The sequence below is a fragment of the Bombus terrestris genome, chromosome 7 (assembly GCF_910591885.1).
Source record: "Bombus terrestris chromosome 7, iyBomTerr1.2, whole genome shotgun sequence".
Classification (NCBI taxonomy): domain Eukaryota; kingdom Metazoa; phylum Arthropoda; class Insecta; order Hymenoptera; family Apidae; genus Bombus; species Bombus terrestris.
In genome coordinates this window covers 17,811,986-17,832,435 of record NC_063275.1, presented here as the reverse complement: position 1 = coordinate 17,832,435, position 20,450 = coordinate 17,811,986, and positions in this window count along the sequence as shown.

The window sequence follows — 20,450 nt, the reverse complement described above, 5'->3', positions numbered from 1 at the left end:
CCATATAGATATCATTGAGGCATGTCATTGGTAGACAAGCTTCAAATTATTAAAGTTTAAAATTGTCAGAACTTTTAGAACGAGTATTAATACGGTCATCCAAGTGATCGCAGTCCGATTTTTAAAATCATGTCGCCAATCGTAACGACAAACGTAAATAGCTACTGTTCTTTTTCGGTAATAGCAGGTGTACCGTGTGACGATTCGACGGGTTTCCGGCAGCGCTCTCGTTTGCCCAGCGGCTCGCAGTCGAACGCGGCATTATAACTTTAATCATGATTAACAGTTTTATATAGCGATTGTCAAGCCTAACTCTGATAAAGTCAGTTTGACGGCGACGTGTTCAAACAGCCGGTGCGTCCCTCAGGCCAGCGTCCAAGCGATGCGCCACCGGGGAAATTAGCCGGCAAAATAATTCATGGGCGAAGCTTTTATTTGACGTCCACGCGGAATCCCTGATATTACGAGGGAGAGGCCTGCCCGGGTCGCGTAAACAAATGCGCTGCAAAATTGTTGATTCGCGCTAAGTACCCTCCAGAGCCTTTATCGTTTCGCGAACACCGACAAAGTTAACGCGGGAAATATTGTCGCCGCTGCTACATCGTTTCAGTAAACCGACGACTATAATAGCTGTGGTTTTGTTGAAATTGCTTCGTTCACACATTTTTCCTTGTCCAAGTTTTTCTTTTTTGTAAAATTATAAATTAAAAGTGTTGGAAGTTTTCCATATAATTGTCTAAAAATATCATGGTATTTCAAGAAAACACGTCGGACACAGTTCACAAACGGATATTAGAATCCTGCAACTTTACGTGACAAAGAATTCGAAGAAAATTTCGTAGGCACATTCTTTTCTAGAAAACATCCTGTGTGTCGTACTCCAGAAGCAAACCTTCCTCCACTCTTTTGTTAAATTTCTAACGTTACACTCCCTTCGACCGGAACTGTTTCTGCTTAAAGTTTAAATCGCGTAAAACCGAGGGGAATAAGAGGTCGGCCGCTTGAAAGATAAATAGAAGGACGGAAAGCGTGGACGACCGGTTGGAGGAAAGGAGGCGGCTACGAGGCGAGGGCTGTACGCGAGAGGGTTAGGTGTTTGTCAACGGTTCTCGGTAGTTAATTACCTTACATGAAAGGAGGCTGCAGTCCTTACGGCACTCGACTCGGTTCCTGCGTGCCATCAACCTCTTACCTTCGCTTCGTTCAACAGCCTTGAGTGCCACACACCCTACGCTTTCTCGTCACCTGCGAGAGTTTACGATGGTCTAATCTGATGAACGAGTTACGTTCATCCCCAGCATGTAAGCCTGCCCCGGATAGAAAAGGGAGAAACCCGGGAAAATTTGGGGTGAAACGTGCCGTTTATGTTACTCGTAGAGGCTTGAACGTTTGTGTTTAAGTAAATGAAATTGGGACGAAAAGTTGATTTAAATTCTCAAGCCGAAGGTAGACTTCCTTTTTTACGGTATTTCAAATTTTCCAGTAGCATTGATTTTATTTTATGAGTTTTTCTCCATTATGTGCATTAATTTGAGTACCCCGTTGGAATAGGATTGCAAGAGACAGTGCTCATTTTGGATTTTTCTTTCTGGATTTGCCAGACTTTCTCACCAATGCAGAACAAAGAAAAAAGAGAAAATCAAGGAACGAGCATCATACGTCGCGAAAATAGCACGAAAAACAGCAGCCCGTTCTTCCGATGATTTATCGTTGAAGTTGCACAAAGCGAAACACGAATTCCCGATTGTGTAACGATGATTCATAGCAATATAAAGCGCGCGCAATAAAATTGTGCAGAAGTTCGCTGGGGGAAAAAGAGACAAATCGGGCCAAAAGACAGTTCGATGAAACTATCGCATCGTTGTATCGGTAAAATCGATCTTGGCTACGACTTTGCCCTTTTTCCATTTTGAATTTTCATAAATGCGTTAACCATCGTCGATCGTACGATCTAAAAAGTATTATAAAACATTGAACAATTCTTTCTTCGTGGTTGGATCCGCCTTCTAATTTTGTCTCTCTTTTCTTTCACGGCCGATTATCTCCCCGCAGATGCGAAATAAAACGGAATTACTGTGAAAGAAGGAAAAAGAAGGGCCGAGCGTACGGAGAAATGGAAAAACGTAAAGGAGTCTGGATCTTCGTCTAAGCATTACCGTGATTACGCCCTCTCTCATAAACTATTACACTGCACTTGCTTCCGACATCTGCATCGTTCCGCCCCTCAAGGTTACCGTCTCAGATTCGCACGCGTCTGCCTTCCCAGGCGTGCTGATAATCGTCCGTATCTTTCGCTGAAATTGGACGACGCCAGAGAAATTCGTGTTACGATTATTGCCCCGATTCCTGTTATGGAAAGCTCAGATCCGTAGAATATCAAATTTATAATATTAAAATTTACAATACTGAAATTACAAAGTTTTTAAATGGATACACGGTAGAATTTCACGAGGATTTCAGTAAGAAACTGATGTACATATTTTTCAGAATGGTACATAACATTTGATACTCTAGAGAACAAATTGAACAAATGGATATAATTCATACGTGTAGCCCATGACCATAAAGAAAGTTCCAGGCTTTAAGCATATGTGTTGGTTACATCGCCTGCGAAACGACGTCCGAGGCCAGGACGTTGTAAAAAAAGAAGCCCTGGCCAGGATGTCGTGAAAGAATAAACCCTGGGACTTACGAAAAAGACTTGGGCCTTCGGCAAGAATAAACTGTTCTCCTACCCCGGAAAAAAACTTCCTCTTTCGGGGACCTCAGCCCCCTATATAAGAGGAAACGAGGAAAGCTTGAGACAGACAGACAGAGAGAGAGAGAAAGAGAGAGAGAGAGAGAGAGAGAGTTGCAAGTGATCAGTCAAATCGAGTGAGTACGAGAGGAACAGTCCGAGTACGGTCCAGGTAACACGCGCTAGTAAGTCTGTCAGGTCTTCCTCGTATCATTAATATTAATATTATAATAAATTAATCCGCGGAGTATTTCTTTGGCATGCTTCACGTCCTACCACCTCACGTATTACTGTATATCTAAATACATGAAGATTTCTCTACAGAAATTTCATTACGTCCACGGTATCTGGCCAATTGTACATTTTATCCCACCTGTCATTTTTCCATCGAGTCTTTCGTATGACGTAGAACGGAATGAATATCTAAAAGTGCGGTTGACGTCATTCGAATTTTTTTTCCAGAAAAGCGTTCTTAACACCTCGTTCTATTGATGGCCAAAGCTCATCGTCGAGTGCAAACACGCGAGCCTATCTGCTACAAACATTTGCACTTGCAATTAGCACACTACGTCGATGCTAAAAATCCTCGAAGCCTCGTTCGCGAAAACAATCGGCCATCACGAATCGAATCGGCGAGGCAAAAATATCTCGGCCGTTGTCCCATTGAAAGCAATTACCCTATCGGTATAGAGGGCGAGTAACCCGGGGTTGGGTTTCGCGTCCCTATCCCGGACGCCTTTCTCGTCGCTAAACTGGGATATACGTATATGCAATATACCGGTACATATCCGTGGACAAACAGAGAACACATTCCCGCCTCTCTGTCTCCCTTTATCCCTTTCTCCGTGGTCGCATAGCCGAGCGAGAGGGCGGCAGAGATTGCAAGTAGCGGTGGTCGCGGGATACATCATTCATACATAGCCAAATCTCATATCGGTTTCTGATCCTCCGGCTATGACGGCCTTTGAAGCGTTTCTCCTTGCCCCTACCCCGTTGCCCGCACCCACACTCGCTTCGTTCTCATCCCCTGGCCTCTCTCTGTTTATTGTTACGTCGCATTTATGTATGAAGCAGCGCGAGATGCCATTGTCACGGACACATGACGCGCTACAGAGGGATGGACAGTGGGAGGAACGGGGATCGAGTCTCTGTCCTTTCGGAGCGGAACTTGGTAACAGTGAAAATGGAAGCAGAGTTATTGGGCCAAAACGGAAATCGATGCCCTACAGTTCTCCCCTTTGCCTGCTTGGATTTTCCTGCTTCTTGTGCAAGATTCTATACTCCACGTGAACGTTGTGTCTTATCTGCAGTGTTTAATTGATCCGGTCATTAACCGAGGTCTTTGATCTAGGGATGATCGCTACGTGTCAAAAGTTTTGGAGAGTGGATTGCACAGTGTTGCGCGAGATTGTAACGTTGTGTCGTCGTCTTCGCGCGTTTAACGATTTCGCTGTTTCTTCGATTCATTCCCAGCACCTGTAGCGGCCTCTTATTGCTGGGATATGTAATTGTTGCTATTGTAGAAGGATTTCTTAGATAACAAGGAAATCAAACAAGCACTTTGTAGAAGGACGTTTTTGTTAGGTACCGATGAATTAAAAAATTTCTCAATTCTGTTATATTTAAATTCCACATTTTATCATTTCGTAATTAAATTGCGAAGTCTGCTCGTTATTAAAAATTTTTAGTTACACTGTGTTTCATTTGCTCTGTTCATAAAAATCATTAGGCCAAAAGAAACAAAAGATATCTCTCAGATGAATCTTTGAAAAAATTAAAGAGTTGAACTTTGAATCTAAATTGAAGCAAAATATCACGAAGAAGAAATACGAGAGTCGTGGACTGAGCTACTCGCGTAGAGTTTTCATCGTTCTTACCCGACGAATTGTCGTTTCAGACCGAAAGTTTGGCAGTAGCGCAAACTGGGAAGGCAGAGTCGACGAATGGTCGACGGAGGGAAGACTAAACGGGCAGGAAGCTATTCGACGAGGTCGTTTCCGGTCGAGTCTGATGCGCCTTCACTCGGATCCCGACGTTATCGCGACAATTGAATGGCTCGAATCCTCCTTGCTTTCCCGCTCTTGCTGCGCGACCACGATAAGCTTCAGAAACAATCCCTAACGGTCTCCCTCGCGAAACCTCGGTACCTGTATCCCCAATCGTCTTCCTCATTCCACACTTTCCTCTGTTTCTCCCGATGGAGCTAATCATTAATGGAAAAAAAGGCGTTTGCTTTTAATTGTCGTATTCCGAGTGCAAATCCAAGACATTGAAACGCAAATAATTCTAAGCCATCTTATATTCCTTGAAAATAAAGACGCAAAGCCTATAAATTATCATTCTAATCTCCTTATTCGGAGAACCAACACTTCATCGTCAATTTATCGCATTTTTATACAATTATTTCACTTGAAGTCATTGTGCTTTTGCGCATTTTTACAGAGAAATTCAGAAAAACAAAAAACAGTGATTGAATTGTTAAGACAGACACTACTATTTAAACCAAAGATCTCTTTAACGAAAACATCAACGAATGCGACCAACAATATAAAAATTGCAAAATCTCCCATTTTAACGAACTATTTTGCTACAAAAATTGTTATCAACGCACAGATCTCGCAGCGGTACCGAAGTTGGACAATTGAATCGGTAAATCGCCCCTCTGACGATACAACTGTTGCGGTAACGACGGAGATAAGTGCGTGATCTCACAATGTAGGAAACGATATCGCGTCGGTGTATCCTTGAAATGTAAAGTTCCGTCGTTCCGATCTTAATCAGTTATTCCAAAGGGCTGTCCCTGCAGTCGCAATCCCCCGGCAAATTCCGCCTTCCGCATTGTTCCCTAAATGCAATCGACCGCCTCGGAAGGCTTGCAAACTTTCCCCCTTCGACTGGTTCTTCAAAACCGCGAGGAAATCGTAGTAGACCATGGACGCTGGCCGAAACTTTCCCAGAGTATTATTCAATGAGGTGTTAGGAATTGTTAAGGGGGAGGCAACGTCTTAGTTTCTACCATGAACGAGTATTAACAAAGATATGCTGTAAATGTAACAATTTTCAGAAACTGTAAAAGGATTGTTTCATTCTGAGATATCTTGTCAATGTTAAATTTCTCGAAATTCAGATATTTATATTTTTAGAAGTATTTAATCTCATTTATATCTTTCTTATTCTGTTCTAACAAACATTTTTCTATCATGTGATGAATAGTCCTTGAAAGTCCATAAACTTTATACGATTCAGTGCATACTGTAATTAATATCAGCGACTGGCACTTAAATTGGTTCAGAGAGTTATGCAGAATCAATAAGCATAGTGCAATCTATGGATATACATTTGAAATTAGGTCAATTGATGTAAACACGATCACTTCAAACATTTCGAAATTGAAGCTTATAGTAATAGAACATAACAACTTCGCTTGAATAAGTCTACAAAATCTCTCTTTCATAAATTTTACTTAAACAGAAATGAGAAATTTCTCTTGTTCCTATAAAGATTAAAAGATTTCCTAGAAGTCAAGCGGAAAAGAAAAACGCAATGACAGTCGTATTACTCTGTAACAGGTACGATTAATTCGATTATCGGGGATAATTGACGGGTCGCAAGCATTGGTTTCACTTATGAAAGAGATCGTTGATTGATTCACGAAGGCGCACAAATATGTCGCGACGAACTAATGCACGGTGTATCGTATTGGGCACAATCTGCAAAATCCGATTACAGTTTGGCGCTACACGGCCCCGATCGACAAACTAAACTGAGTTAAGCCTGGTATTAGAAGCAAAGCCTCGTTTATTAATTCAAACCGAAGTTAACCCTCTGTGTTTCTCCTCGCGAACTCGAGGAAAACCATTGGGGTGTGACATTACAGTAGCTGGCCCACTACACGGTTAGATCAAAGTTAATCCGTGCAAACACACTGTTCTCCTTCGTATCGCAAATGATGTACAGAGTGTAATGATATTCTGTGCCGATCGATTTTTCAATTTTCACTGTAATGAGACATCGTTTCAGTGAGACTGATCTCTTCCTCGAGCAGATATTTCTGTGGAATAATTTCGTTAGTTTACACGAAATGATTTACCCGTGAGACTCGTAATACGATTTCCGCCTTCTTTACATGAAATATTCTGTCTATCATTTTGAAACTGACGAAAGCTATATTATTATTATGTTTCTGTGCCATCTTCTGAAGATGTGGATTCAGTGTATAGAATAATTTTGTCTTAGCATAAGACACTATGTAGTAGATTACCATGATACGCACGATCATAAATTATTCATGTCTAACTGTTAACGAAGATTTTTGCCAACTCTCTATTCTACATTCTAAAAATTCAAGCTTGTTGCCCGGCCATATTCGTGTTCAAACCTTTCTACTCTTTTCCACGAACAATTTTACGATCGGGGGTATCAAATTTCTTATTGCGCTGCATGGTGCCTTCGCTGAGAAGCATCGCAGCCGGAGATCACACGCCAGGGGAATGGTTGGTAGCAATTTGCGAGCAACCTCGTTACTGAAAGTTCGTCGTCCGAGGGACCGCGGTACTCCGCTTACTTCGCCGCCAAAGTAACGCGACGAAGGTCGCAAGGGTGCAGCCTTAACTACGTTGATTCGTCGCCAGGCTGAAGTCGAGTCAACGGGCTTGGCCAACGTAAAGAGAGTGAGAGAGAGAAAGAGGATTGGTGTAGCGATGGTGTGCAACAGACGAAGCGTTCCCCAGGTGGGAAGGGAGTTTGCATAGCGGAAGTACCCTCGAATCGATTCATCGAAAACATCTAACCCTCTAGAAGGGCCGCTCGGCGCGTCTCGTGGGAGAACTCGGGAGGAAGGTCGCCAGAGAGGTGAGGAAGGGTATCGGGGGTTGGAACCAAGCCGCATCGCGAATAGGAAATTCTCTTCGTCCTACCGGGTCTTTTCCTTCCTTCTTTCTTCCCCTCTCGACCCTTGATTCGGTAGGCTGCACCCACCGCCCTCAACGAATCGCGGCACGCGGGTAGAAAATAAGAAAAATGAAATTCCTCCGTGTACCCGCGACCGTCTGTCTCTCCACCTCCTTCTGCCTTCTATCGGACCACCCCCGACGGGCGAACGGCGCCGGTACGCTTGTGCTGCCGCGGCGAGTATTGAATATTCAAAACTTTCCTCTCGGAAGAAACTTTCGCATCTTGCACAACCTGCTGAGGAGGAGGCTTAAGAAGGAGGTGGAATCTCGCTCACCTTACCTTCTCGTACTTTCTCTCTCCCTCTCTCTGTCTCTCTCTGTCTCTCTCTGTCTCTCTCTTTCTCTCTCTGTCTCCTTTTCTCTTATCCTTGCTCGTGGACTTTCACGTGGTTCCATCGCTCCTTGCACCGTCTGCGGCAGACAGATTTGATTTTATGAAAACCATGGAATCGTCTGGAAAATGTGAATAATTGTTAGCTTCTGAATTCTTCTCGGTTGCGACTCGATGTGCCACAACGCGGTCCGGAGTTTGTGGTTCCTTCAAGAGGAGCTGACTAGGAGCTGGTAATACATTTTGTTTGATCGTAGCTTCAAAAAACTTCGTTGTAATTTTTCTCCTTTGGGGGAGGGGGAGGTTATCCCTTCGATGTAATTCGAATTAGATTTGCTTAAACGAAATTTTCTGGACTTCAATATAGTAGCCTCAGTAATTTGTCGAAAATAATCACAATCCTAAATTCTCTTTGCACTCGAATTTGCACCCTCTCAGAGCTGATACGCTTTGATGTGGACCACCTCAGAGATTCGCGTGTGCATGCGATGCATATCCACAGATTGCAGCCTGCGAAGAAGCTCCTTTGGGCATTTCCGGCACTCTTTTCATAAATAAACTACCGACCATGTACATAAATATATACACGAGAGTATTGTATAAATAATATGCGTCATCCAGCCATATGATAATCACCATTTGAAAGTAAAAGATGGTCGTCCAATATTCCTAATGCTGTCCTCCGAAAAATTAAAATTTCTCCTTTAGTCCATCTTATATACAAGGTCGAGGAGCACCGTACCGGAAGGATCTTTCCTCAGCCATCAAGCAGACATCAATTTCGGATTAAGACTTCGCCCCGACCACATCGAGAATTCGATAATCAGTGACTGGTGAAATTTTTCAATGCTCCCTGGTACTTCTTTCACCGCGGCCGTTGGCCACGCGAGCTTATTAGTTAATGGAAAAGATGAACGCGAAAAAGGAAGGACTCTGGCTGGCTGGAAATATGATTAAGCCTTTTTCACGCGGTCTGTGGAGAGAACGATGTCGTCCTATCTGTGGCACGATCTTTGCCGCTCGTCCGAGAACCGAAGAGACTGATGTAATTACGTCGAGCGAAATGGAGTCAGAACGCTGAAAGGAAGCGTGGCTGGCTAGGTAGCGCACAGGTTAAAGCATGATAATGGCTGACCGAAAGGACGATTGCTTAAAGAGGCGAATATTTTCGCGCTGCTTCTACGAATGATTGTTTACGATTTTCGTTCCTTTTTTATATCTATGGAAAAATTAACGGGCAGTTTGAATGGGAAATTCTCTGGCTGCATTTTAAACAGAGACAAATGGTACGGTTAAAATGTTCACAAGGTGCATAATTCGATCAGCTCGGTGCACTTTGAACGAGAGAGTCTCCTTCATGGCGCCTCTGCGACACAGTTTAATGGCGCAATCGGCACTCCGCTTTGACGCCTCTCTTCGCGTGTCTCGAGTTTCAGAGTAAATCTTGAATAAGATCTGCATCTTGCAGCTCAGACCCAATCTGACGGAATTTTCTACCGGTCGTCAGAGATCTTACGAACGTTTGCGCGGAACGGTATTAAAGGATAAGTGGACGTAGTACGGAATTTAATTTCTTCGCATCGAGCTAGCGTTATATAAAATACGTATTATCTATAGCGTTCGAGGTAACGACGATTCACATTAAAAACGGCCCCTCTTGTGTAGTAATCTACCAACTAGTGATATCGACACGTTACAGATCGTAGATTATAAATTTCTCTTTTACAATTTTATAACTTTTCGTAATTTGTAAGATTGTTCTCAAAATTTCAGCTAATCTCGACTTCTGACTCGTAAAAGTTTACTAACAATCTTAATTCAATTGTGCAAAAAGTTTCTGGTCATATTTCTATCAATTTGGCTCCTTCAGTCCTTTCACTCCATTAAATTGAAGCTTAATTGTTCAAATATGCCAATAAAGATCGAAGATTCCACAGAGAGTTCGGCAAACTGAATGTTCCATCAACTTCCGGAGAAGCTAGAGGCCTTTAGAGAAGCAACCGCGCCACCCTTCCGGCGACGGAGATGCGAAGAGGTATTAGTTCACGCACGTGAAAGCTGTTCGTCGCAATTCCGTGGTTCCCATGACGTTGAAACGCCGGCGTCGCGACGCACCCGCAGGAATCCGCATAGTACGTCGTCGAAGCTCGCTGCCGGAAGCAGCGGCGTCCCTCCGAGGATGTTTGCACGCATCCTAGCTTCGGAATTCATACTTGACATCAAAGCAACGTCTGCTCGATGCATTATGTTAACGCACACACATATACAGACGCGGGCATCTACACGACCGGTTTACGTCGTCGTGCGTGCTCCAATCGGCGCGAACGGACCGACGCTGTTTCGTCTGTCGCTGCCTTGGATACCAGTCGTAATTACTTGGCGTCGGGACGCCGCTTTACGCTAGTGTTTGTAATGCTCGATTGCGCTTCATCGAAACGTCTTTTGGTAAATTGATACAATTTCGAAGTTCTTCGAAAAGAACCGTTTTTAAGAAAATTATATAACATGGATTTCTAGATAACTCCCGATTATATTACTAAGAGAGTGTTAGTTGACTATGAACTTAAAACATACTTGAAAAAGTACTTGATTTTTAGTTGGTTATATTTTTTACAATGTTTCTATCACTTTTATTAGTATAACCTTACAGTTTTGTCATTTCCTCTTCAATCAATCTAATTGATAAAAATTTAATATTGATGAAAGCTGTTAAAGAGAGAGAGAGAAAGAGTGCACTTGTTAGATAAAAAGTATTTCGAAACTATAATTGAGTATGAGATATCACATGTAAATTATATTATCGCTCACGTTTGCTCTAATCTTGTAATTACTGCAATTCTATATTCTGTTATCGATTCAAGTGTCCGCAACGCAGTCTTATATTAGTTTATGTTTATGCGATAAGATAAAATGGGTGACGTATAATTAATACCTAAGTAATACGTGAGTTTATCAAATATAATAAATCACATTTTTATTACATTGGTCTCTTCGTGGGAATATGAAATGTTAAAACTGATAATACGTAAAAAGTGTATAACACATGACCATTATAATTCCGCTTTATCGGTGGTCACGTAATTACAGTTAAGCAGCTCATTACATTGCGACGCAATATTTTGAATTGTGTAACACTTACGTAATGATTCATTCGTATTTAGCTCGAAAATTCGAGAGAAGCTTACTGAAAAAAAAGAAAAAAAATTATGACAGAACACACATGGATATAAACCGAATTTTATTAAATCTCTTCAACAACTGATGAACTGCGACGCTCGATCGTTCCCGCGTCACTCTTCACTGTATTAATTTCCCTGCTGAAAATAATCACGGAAATAACGATATTCCGCCGACATCGTTTTAATGAAATGTCACGGATCGAATACACGGTAGCTCGATACAGAAAATGGAATAATGTATGGTAACGTACCAAGTTGCTAATATACAGGTCCATGTAAACGAACCGGTAGATTAAAATTGTATTGCCGGAAAGAAACTTGTCATCGCGATCCTAATGGTAAAATTTGTCATTATCAATCACTGATCGTTTCTACCAACAAATATAATTTTTCCTTGTCGAGATAAATATCAAAAGATCCATAAAAATAACGTATAATTCACACGTATTTCGAAGGTAATGCAACTCGATGTTTCAATAAAAAAAAAAAAAAAACAAAAAAAACAAAAACAAACGGAATTATTTTGAATCGTGACACTTTTGAAATATATGTACCATTCCAACGTTAAAAGTGTTGTCAGAATCAGTGAAAAGGACGTATGGAAACATCGTAGTACACGTGTCGAAAATTATTTAAAGTTTCTGCAACGGTAAAAAAACCGCGCATAGGTAGTCGACTCGCAAATTGACTGAGTCCTGACCGTACTGGTAAAATATGGTTCTCCGGATGAGCGTGTACCAGGGTTTGCAGCCTCTTCCCAACTCTCCAGCTTTAACTCCCTCTCTTTTTCTCTCCGTTATTCTATATGGCAGCTCGTCTCGTCTGAACGGCAACCTTCTTGCCTGATTCACGGCAGTCGAGGCAGCTGGGCGCGAAATGCGATAAACTCTCGCGAATCCCTCGCGAGTGACGACGTCGAAAAATATTTACTCCTCGAATGCCCGTCGGGCGTTCCTCTTTCCTAAGCCTTTACCCCCTCGTTCTCCTCCCTCGTCGCTCCCGTCTTTCCCGTCTTTACCCGTCCGAGGCTCCTTCTCCTCGCCAAGGCCTCTTCCAGTACGCTTCGGCAGAAACTCGTTTATCCGCGGGCCAAGGATATTTACATAAATCAGCCATGCAATCTCTTTTTATATTTTGCGAAAGCATGTCCCGAATATACGCGACACAGCTCCGTATACACGCGAATGGTAGTGCGTTCAAACCTTTAGGTCGTACACTCTCACCACGGGTAGAACGTGTGGCTGTCCTCCAGGCCGAAAAGCATCTGAAATACACGGCTATATACGCGTCCGGTTTGGTTGTTTCCGGGATGGGGCAACTTTTCTGTTGTCATTCTTCTAAGATAACCGGGTCACTGGGAAAATGCTTTCTTTTTACGTCTAGTCGCGTATTTTTTTTTCTTGCCTGCCTTCGGTTTTCTTTCGTTGCATCTTCTTAGTTTCCTTTCTTTCTTTATATTTTTTCATTCCGATTTCCTCCCGTTTCCACTTCCATTTCTTTTTTTCTACACCACGCCGATGAGGAGTTTCTATTCGTGCAAGGGTGAATACGAAATACGAGGCCTGCGACCCAACACCGATTTTATACCCTCGCTCGTATTACGCTTTTCTGAAGCTTTATCTCCGCATAAAAGAGTCAACCGAATGAATCCGCTGTTCAATGAATTCGGTGTTACGACCACGTATAATAAATAGCCGTTTCCGCCCATAGGATTACTTGGCAACGTCTTCCCACCCTTCGTCGTTCGCGAAATTTTTTTATATGACGTTTCCTCTTGCTCTTCTTCGCGATATGTATTCCAAGCAAGCCATTATATTCGAGTTCATTTCGGAACACTTCTTTTGGTAAGATACCTACGATTAATACTTCACTGAATTTTCTTAACAATGTTATACCAATGTACTAAATTCAACAGTGCAGAATCTCCAAAAATCGATCATTGCCAACTTCTTAACATCATTCGTAATTACAGTACCTCCAGTTCACGATCATCTGATAATTATCTGTCTTTAAGCATAGTTGCAAATATATTCAGTAAAATAAGTATACATATCGAGATCTAAATAAATGAAGCCGAAGGGGTAAGGTGAGTGAGATGTAGTCGCGGTACTTTTGGTTAATGAAATTGAGGTCGGGTGTAATAGGGTGAATTTCGAGCCGGCTTTGATGTCGTCGTACCCAGACGTGACGTCGCAGGATTCACCCCCGTCCAAGAGATGTTCGTTGAAATATTAATTAATCGACGAAAAACAAACATAGACGCGGACTCCGACGTCCGATTATTTTTTACCTTCCAGATATAATTAATTAAACGCGATCCGCGACAACAGGAATTGTTTTCTTCGGCCCTTTTTCCACGCTCGGAGGAAATCGAGCGTGTTACCCCCTCTGGCGATTAATTACTCCTTCTCTGTTGCCTGTTTCTTCTCTTACACCAATGGTAGTTTGTATCCCGGTTTCCTTCCGGGAAGACTTTGTCTATCGTCGATAAATTTCTTCCTGGCTCAGAAACTGGGATGAAACGATGATCCTGTTTGCGAGTAGACCTTGATCGAGCGCTGATCCTATGCGTCTTCGACGTCTTTCAAGCGAGAGACGGGTAGGACGCAGGTGCGAAACGGAAGACGCATCGAGCGAGTACGACGTGGCATGGTAATTGTAATTAATTCTATCGAGACTCGGAAGTTCCGATGTTGGTATGTGACTGCAGGGATGACGAGAGTGCTAGGGTTAGCTCGACGTATACATTAATGGAGCTTAACGAAGTTTTAACGCGCAACGAGGTTCAACCAACTCTGAAAGATTCCGAACGTTTACCTAGTTACACTTGCAAATATTGATGCTGCCGAGACGCGCAAGTTTAACGAGTCCAAGTTCTTCGACCGGAGTTCTAAGCCGTCCTAATCTTACCGTCGATCGTAATTTCGAAGGTGAATTAATTCTGTCCTTTATACTTGATATTATTGAAGGACTTTGAATGCAGTTTGCGGTATCCACCGTTCAAGACTTCGACATAGGTTTCGTTAAATATCGCGCCGTGAAGTCTGAAACCATATGGGGACATCGCGTAGTTCATTGTAGTAATTTCGTTCCTTTACTTCTATGTTACAATGAATACGTGCTCTGACAAACGAAACATCCGATACAGCTATTGTAGTGCGTTTAATCTGATCTTTTAGTGCGTTAACCCTGCGAAAGAAGGTTCATTTATTATCATTATTGCTAGGATTTTAATTGAAAAGCAGAAGAGAAGAAAGAAGAGAGAAAGGCAATTCGGAAAAACCGATTTCAGAGAAAGGAGTTGGACAGAATGATTATATCAACTGACAAGCGGAGCACACAGCCGCGTTTTCCACTGACTGACTGTAATTTACATTTGAAATTGCTTCCGGAGCGTCGCTTCAATTTTTAACGATACTTTCCCGCGGACTTTCATCAACGAATTTCCTCTGCATTCGAAACGGCTGCGTTAATTACGCATGCTAACGACCGCTAATTCCCACACTGAATTGCAACCGCATTGTTCGCAAATGTGTGAACAATCATGAAAGAAGCTTTGCGATTTCATTCGGTCTAAACGATCGTTTCCCGCTATTGTATCGCAAAACAATTTTACCTTGTGTTCGCTGATCCGTCCAAGATCACATTCAAAACAATCAAAGCTCACTTCGAGAATATTCGAGACGATATTTATTAATTCATAACTGGAAGTTTGGGGGCTGTAATTCAAATATTCTGACTTTAATTTTGATTTTAAATTATCTTTCAGAATCAAGTATTTCAACTGAAATATTCTAACTTAAATATTTTCATTAAAAGGGAACTATTTTCTTTGTCTATCAGGAACCGTTTGAAGAAATTCTGCGAAAAAGATTAAATATATAATCTCAATTTTAATACAAAGTACAAACTTATTGGATACAACAACTTATCTTATAGCTACAACATCACCATTAAATCAGCGATCACAGTGCATCAGTTTTCTTTGAATGAAAGTTTGGGATAGACGGAGCATTAACAACCGCAGATCGAATTCAAGATCTCGATGCAGTCTGGATCATTCCCGATTTCTGGCGTCGTTTCAGAGACGCCTGGAGTAGCGTAGCGAAATCGTCTTAAATGTCCGATAAGCAGCTAGTTATTATCCGAGCCGGTTTGCACATCCGGTTGCCGAACCGTTGCAGCTGAGGGCCGATTGCACAAATCCGGATTATCCTTCGCTTGCGCGGATAATACTGAAAATCGTTCCCGGGCTGATGCCGTTCAGGCGAAATTTATGCGCTCGTTTCCCTCGTCAAGCCCCTTGTCCGAGAAAACCGGGGAACAATTGACGGGACCGGAAGTCCTCTAGAAATTTCCTTGGTGGCTGAAATCTGCGCGGAAACGCTGAACTGTGACGACCACGCGCCAACGATATTCGTTAAATTCGATTGAAACGCGAGGAACCGCGCTACGAGTGACGCGTTATTTTAATTCCGGTCTATCGAATATGCGATTCAATCGAAAAATAAATTCACCGTGAAAACACGACAAACGGCCGTTTAATTTAATTTGTTGGAATGGTTCCCAGGACGACCTGACGCAGTTTTGCCAAGCCTTTTGTAAGGTCTTTGATCCTTCCGCTGTGTCGGCTTTCGATTAACTGTATCTTACTGACATCGTTGAGATTCATACGTCACCCCTTACACAAACCCCAATAATCAAGAACAATTCATCTTGAAATAATTCTAGTAATTCTTCCATCTATGTGATATTTCCGTACAGACAACGCGACAAATAGTTTCTACATTCGTCGTTGAATTTCCCCAAACTTTCCAGTCAGTAGTCATTGAACACTTCCTGAGAAATTTTTCTCACACTCCTCAATCCGTCGGTTCGAGCTGACTGATATCCTTGACGATTTTCACGATCGATCGCCAAGGCGAATGGATGACACCGATCCGAGGTTGGTCGGTGAGCGCGAATACCGGAGATTACCATGAAAAATGGCCGGTCGAAATTGCCCCATGTCTCCTTAATGCTCTTCGCGCTAATTACTCTCACGGAGGGATTTTATTCTTTCATTGTTCTCGTCATTTTACGTCGCGGTTTTGTCGCGGCAGCTCGCTCGAACGCTCGTTCCCCTCCGTCTCCTTCCACGTTTTTACGATTTAATTTCGGACGATATACCTTTAAAGCGTCTTCAGAATTCTCCGTTCCAGCCCTCGGCGCTTGCAGCGAAAGGGGATGGAAACACCGGCGATTACTCGGTATTGTTTTAAATACACCTCGGGAAAAGGGGACAAAGGAAGGACGGGAATCTGGCCGAGGCGTCGCGGTAATTTCCAAGTAATGTCGGAAACGCGGAGACAAAGGCTCACCCCTTTATCGTAAACATTCTTTAAGAAAGCTCCCCTGGAGATAAAGTAACCGGGAATTTAGTATCTCGTAATACCGTGCTAAGTTATGGCACGGCCACGGACTCGTGTCTTTCTTTCCGTTTTCTTTTTCTTTCCGGGTCTACCGAAGTAGACTCTCTGCGCCGCTTGTCCAAGTTCCAGGGGGTTAATAGCCGAGAGTCCGAATCGAGAACGTCGAGCTTCCCGCAAATTGTTTTCGCATTCTCTGGGGCGTTCCCTTGATTCATTAACCTGACGGTGGAAGCTAACGTCGTCTTCGTGAAAAATGTCTTGAAGCTTCTAATTCTTGGAAGCCTAGTCCTCAGGGAACCTTCCTGTATAATAACTGCTAGCTATTTCGCTCGTACGTTTTTTCCGTTATTCCCAGAGATCCTCTCCGACGAAGTCGCGTCTGACAATTTCTTTTTAGGATGATGTCATTAACTTGTGTATAGACATCTTAGAATGTCTTGAAGAGATCCACTTTATATAGGTACCTATGTTTTAAGACTAAACATCTTATGATATAATCTAGACATCTTCAAAAAAAAGTTAACCAATGATATTGTACATTTTTCGAATATCTTTAAATCGAAACTTATGTAATATTATAATCAGGTACAAAGATATTTAGAAAACTTGTTATGAATTTTGTTATGGACGGAGTTTGCTATGGAATAACTGGTTCATTTAAAGATGCTTTAGTTTGTAAAATTAATGCGGTAGAACTATGCGATTGACGATGTCACTGACAACTGACAGAAGCAACGAATTCGTCATGATAGAAGGATAAAAAGTTTTCGCGGATTGGTAAAGATAGAGTGGCACTCGTTTCACTGCGATGATTACGCTCTACAGACATTTGGCCACTGAAGCTTCCCGAGCAGCAGGATCCATTCCACTTTCGCATGCACGCACAGCGGGTCTGCATTATTGCGGCTTATCCGGTATTACGCTTATGTGACGCCGGTAACATCGCAGCCTTAAGCGCACACGGTGTATCGAACACGGAATTACCCCATGAATTCTCCTCCTCCGTGGAAATTCTGCGCACAATGCCCCAAGCTTTTCTACCAGCCAGTCATACGCACACCCGCTACCCAAAACAACCGGCCGATAAACATTTTTTCGTCCTATCCTTCAGGATTTTTTCCTTCCTTCCTAAATATTCATTGTGCACAGGGTGTTTCTTATGGTGGGTAAAGAATGGAATAGATAATGTGTTGTATTTCAATTACGAAATTTTCAGGTTTTTTTTAAAACTACAAAACGTAACAGCCCAATCGTACGTTCATTTTACGTATATTCAAGACCACTATTCTATGAGACTTTTTTTCTAGTATACGCTTATTCTATGGAATTTTTTCTTTCTGTTAAACGGCTATTCTTTTCACGGGATATTTTCTAATTTGCCAAATATTCACCGTGTTCTTGTGGAGAAGGAATCTAAGGAATGAACGAGGGAGGGATGCCCTATTTAGAGATATTTGGAGAAATTATTCCTGGATATACGTACATAGTTTGTGTATTATTCAATTATAAACTGTGCGGTTTCTTCTGAAACCACGACAAATTTACCCGAGGATCTATCGTACCGATACAATTATTCTTCCGATCCAAAGACGCATCTTCATCCCAGGGCGATCTGAATGGTCCCAACAGCAATACCGCCTCATTAAAACCCACTCCGCGTATCCAATCTACCACACCGCAAGAAGTACCCCGTGCATTCCACCCTCTCGTTACGCGGACCAGCTGGTCGCGATAAATTCGCCGCTTAAATCGGCTGACGAGTCAACGAGAGTCGCGCACAAACCTACGCTGGCTGCCAGAGGCTAAAGCCGAGGGTAAACAAGAAACGGAGCCATTTAAATGGGACGTCTATCGCGTTTTTGCATTCTTCTCCCTTGCGTCTTTCTATTCCATTACGTAAATTACATCACGTCGATTCCGCCGCGTAATTCCTATATTCAATCTTCGAAGGATGCATCTAATTTTCCTGATTCTCGTCACCCTCTTATTTCACCCCTTGGGAATCAGCCATCGGTGGATTGTTTATGGCCGATAATTTGTAAATTTCTCTGAATATCTAGTGGTTACGTCATGAAATATGATAATGGAAGGAAGTTGAGTGTATGTTACAAGCCTGGCGTGGTGAAGTGGTTTGAAAACTCTGCTTCGTGTTGAGATTGGTCTATAATATACATATAAAGAACGATTATTATAGATATTGGTATGTAGATTGGAAAATAAACTATCGTTGGAGCGTAACAGCCTCGTTGCTCTATTATTTGACAATCAAAATTTATGTTGGTCTCCATTCGAGGGTCTTTAAAACCGTTTGCCTTCGTCTCAGCCCCATTACGGTTTCAACGATGTCGTTCCGATATTCCACAGACAGCCTCCATTACGACATTCCGATCGACGAAACGGAGGAGGCACGCACGAAATTCATTCATTCGTCGGGAACCGTCAGACTCGGCTGTTGATGAGTTCATTAGAAGCCTGACCCAATCGAAGGGAAACCCCTTGGAATCTTGGATATGTTTCACGCGCCTCTTATTACGACTTATTCCGGACACTACATTGCTGGTGGAAATCGATGGAGTGAATGGGAGAGGCAAGGAAGATGGTGAACGTGTTAATGGCCCGGCTGAGAAAGCGATCGGTCGATGTGTGCTATTTCGAAGATCGCGTGAATAGCATAGGCTCGTGTTACCTTTGGAAAGGGTAGAGTAAAGGCTTCGACTCGATTTTGTCTAGGGTAGAATAGGTTGACAGGTGGTTATTCTCTTCATAAATTGTTCGAAGATTTGGATCTACGTTAGAAATTTTGAAGAAATATTTTGTAAGAATTTTTAATGCACTATTTTTAAGACAGAAACATAAGAGAAGCGTTATAAGATAATTTTAATATGAAATAAAATTTATAGTTAAGTACATTGTGAATAATTCTAAGGTGTAGGGACCATACAGAGAATTTATGATTGTCTGACAAACAATAAGTTACCAGAAACGTATGAAGGTAATTTTCCACAACTGATTTTCACGATTTCACAATTACGGCTCGAAGAAATTCTATTTCTTGAAGGGTACAAGAAGGCTATATCATTGTGGATCGATCGATCGAACAGCGGACAAACAACGGAACATCCCGACGAAACAGTCGGAACGGCGAGCGTGCAAAGCGTAAACGCAATTACGTATCCGGCGCTCGTTAATCAGGAAAAAATGTACGAGTTTAATTTCATATCGCGATCGACATCGGCCGAGGCTGCATCCTGCCGGTTAACGACATAATCTCGTTAAATAACGACGTGATTCGGCTGTGAATTCGACTCGAATTGGAGAGCCAGCGAGTACTGCTGATTACGGACCTACTCCCAAGCATTCTAATAACATTGGTGCTCTCCCTGTGGATGTAACTCACCCTGGCAACCCTCATCCCACCCGATGTACCCTCTGTCTCCTCTATTTCTTGCTGCCTGTCTCACGTTCCCGCTGCAACGCTACCAACACACAGGTGTCGTTGACTCAAAGCAGCCGTTTCATGCTTTAAGCTTCGCTCACATCGAACGAAATTTTGCGCACGATCGTGTGCTGAAGCTCTGATAAACAGTAAACAACTTAATTGAGTACGAATCGTAGAAACTGCAGTAGTGGATTTGTTCAACAATTGTATGAGAGTTGGATACCTAGTAGTTCGATGATAAGCTGGGGAATATGAAAAGTTTCATGAAATACCTGATTATGTTTAAGAAAGTTATTGATAAAATAAGGCAGAATATATTATATAGAGGATTAGATAAGACTTAAATCCTGCTTTCGATCCTCGAATCAAGAAATAGTTCCAAGAAATGAAGAAAAATTCGT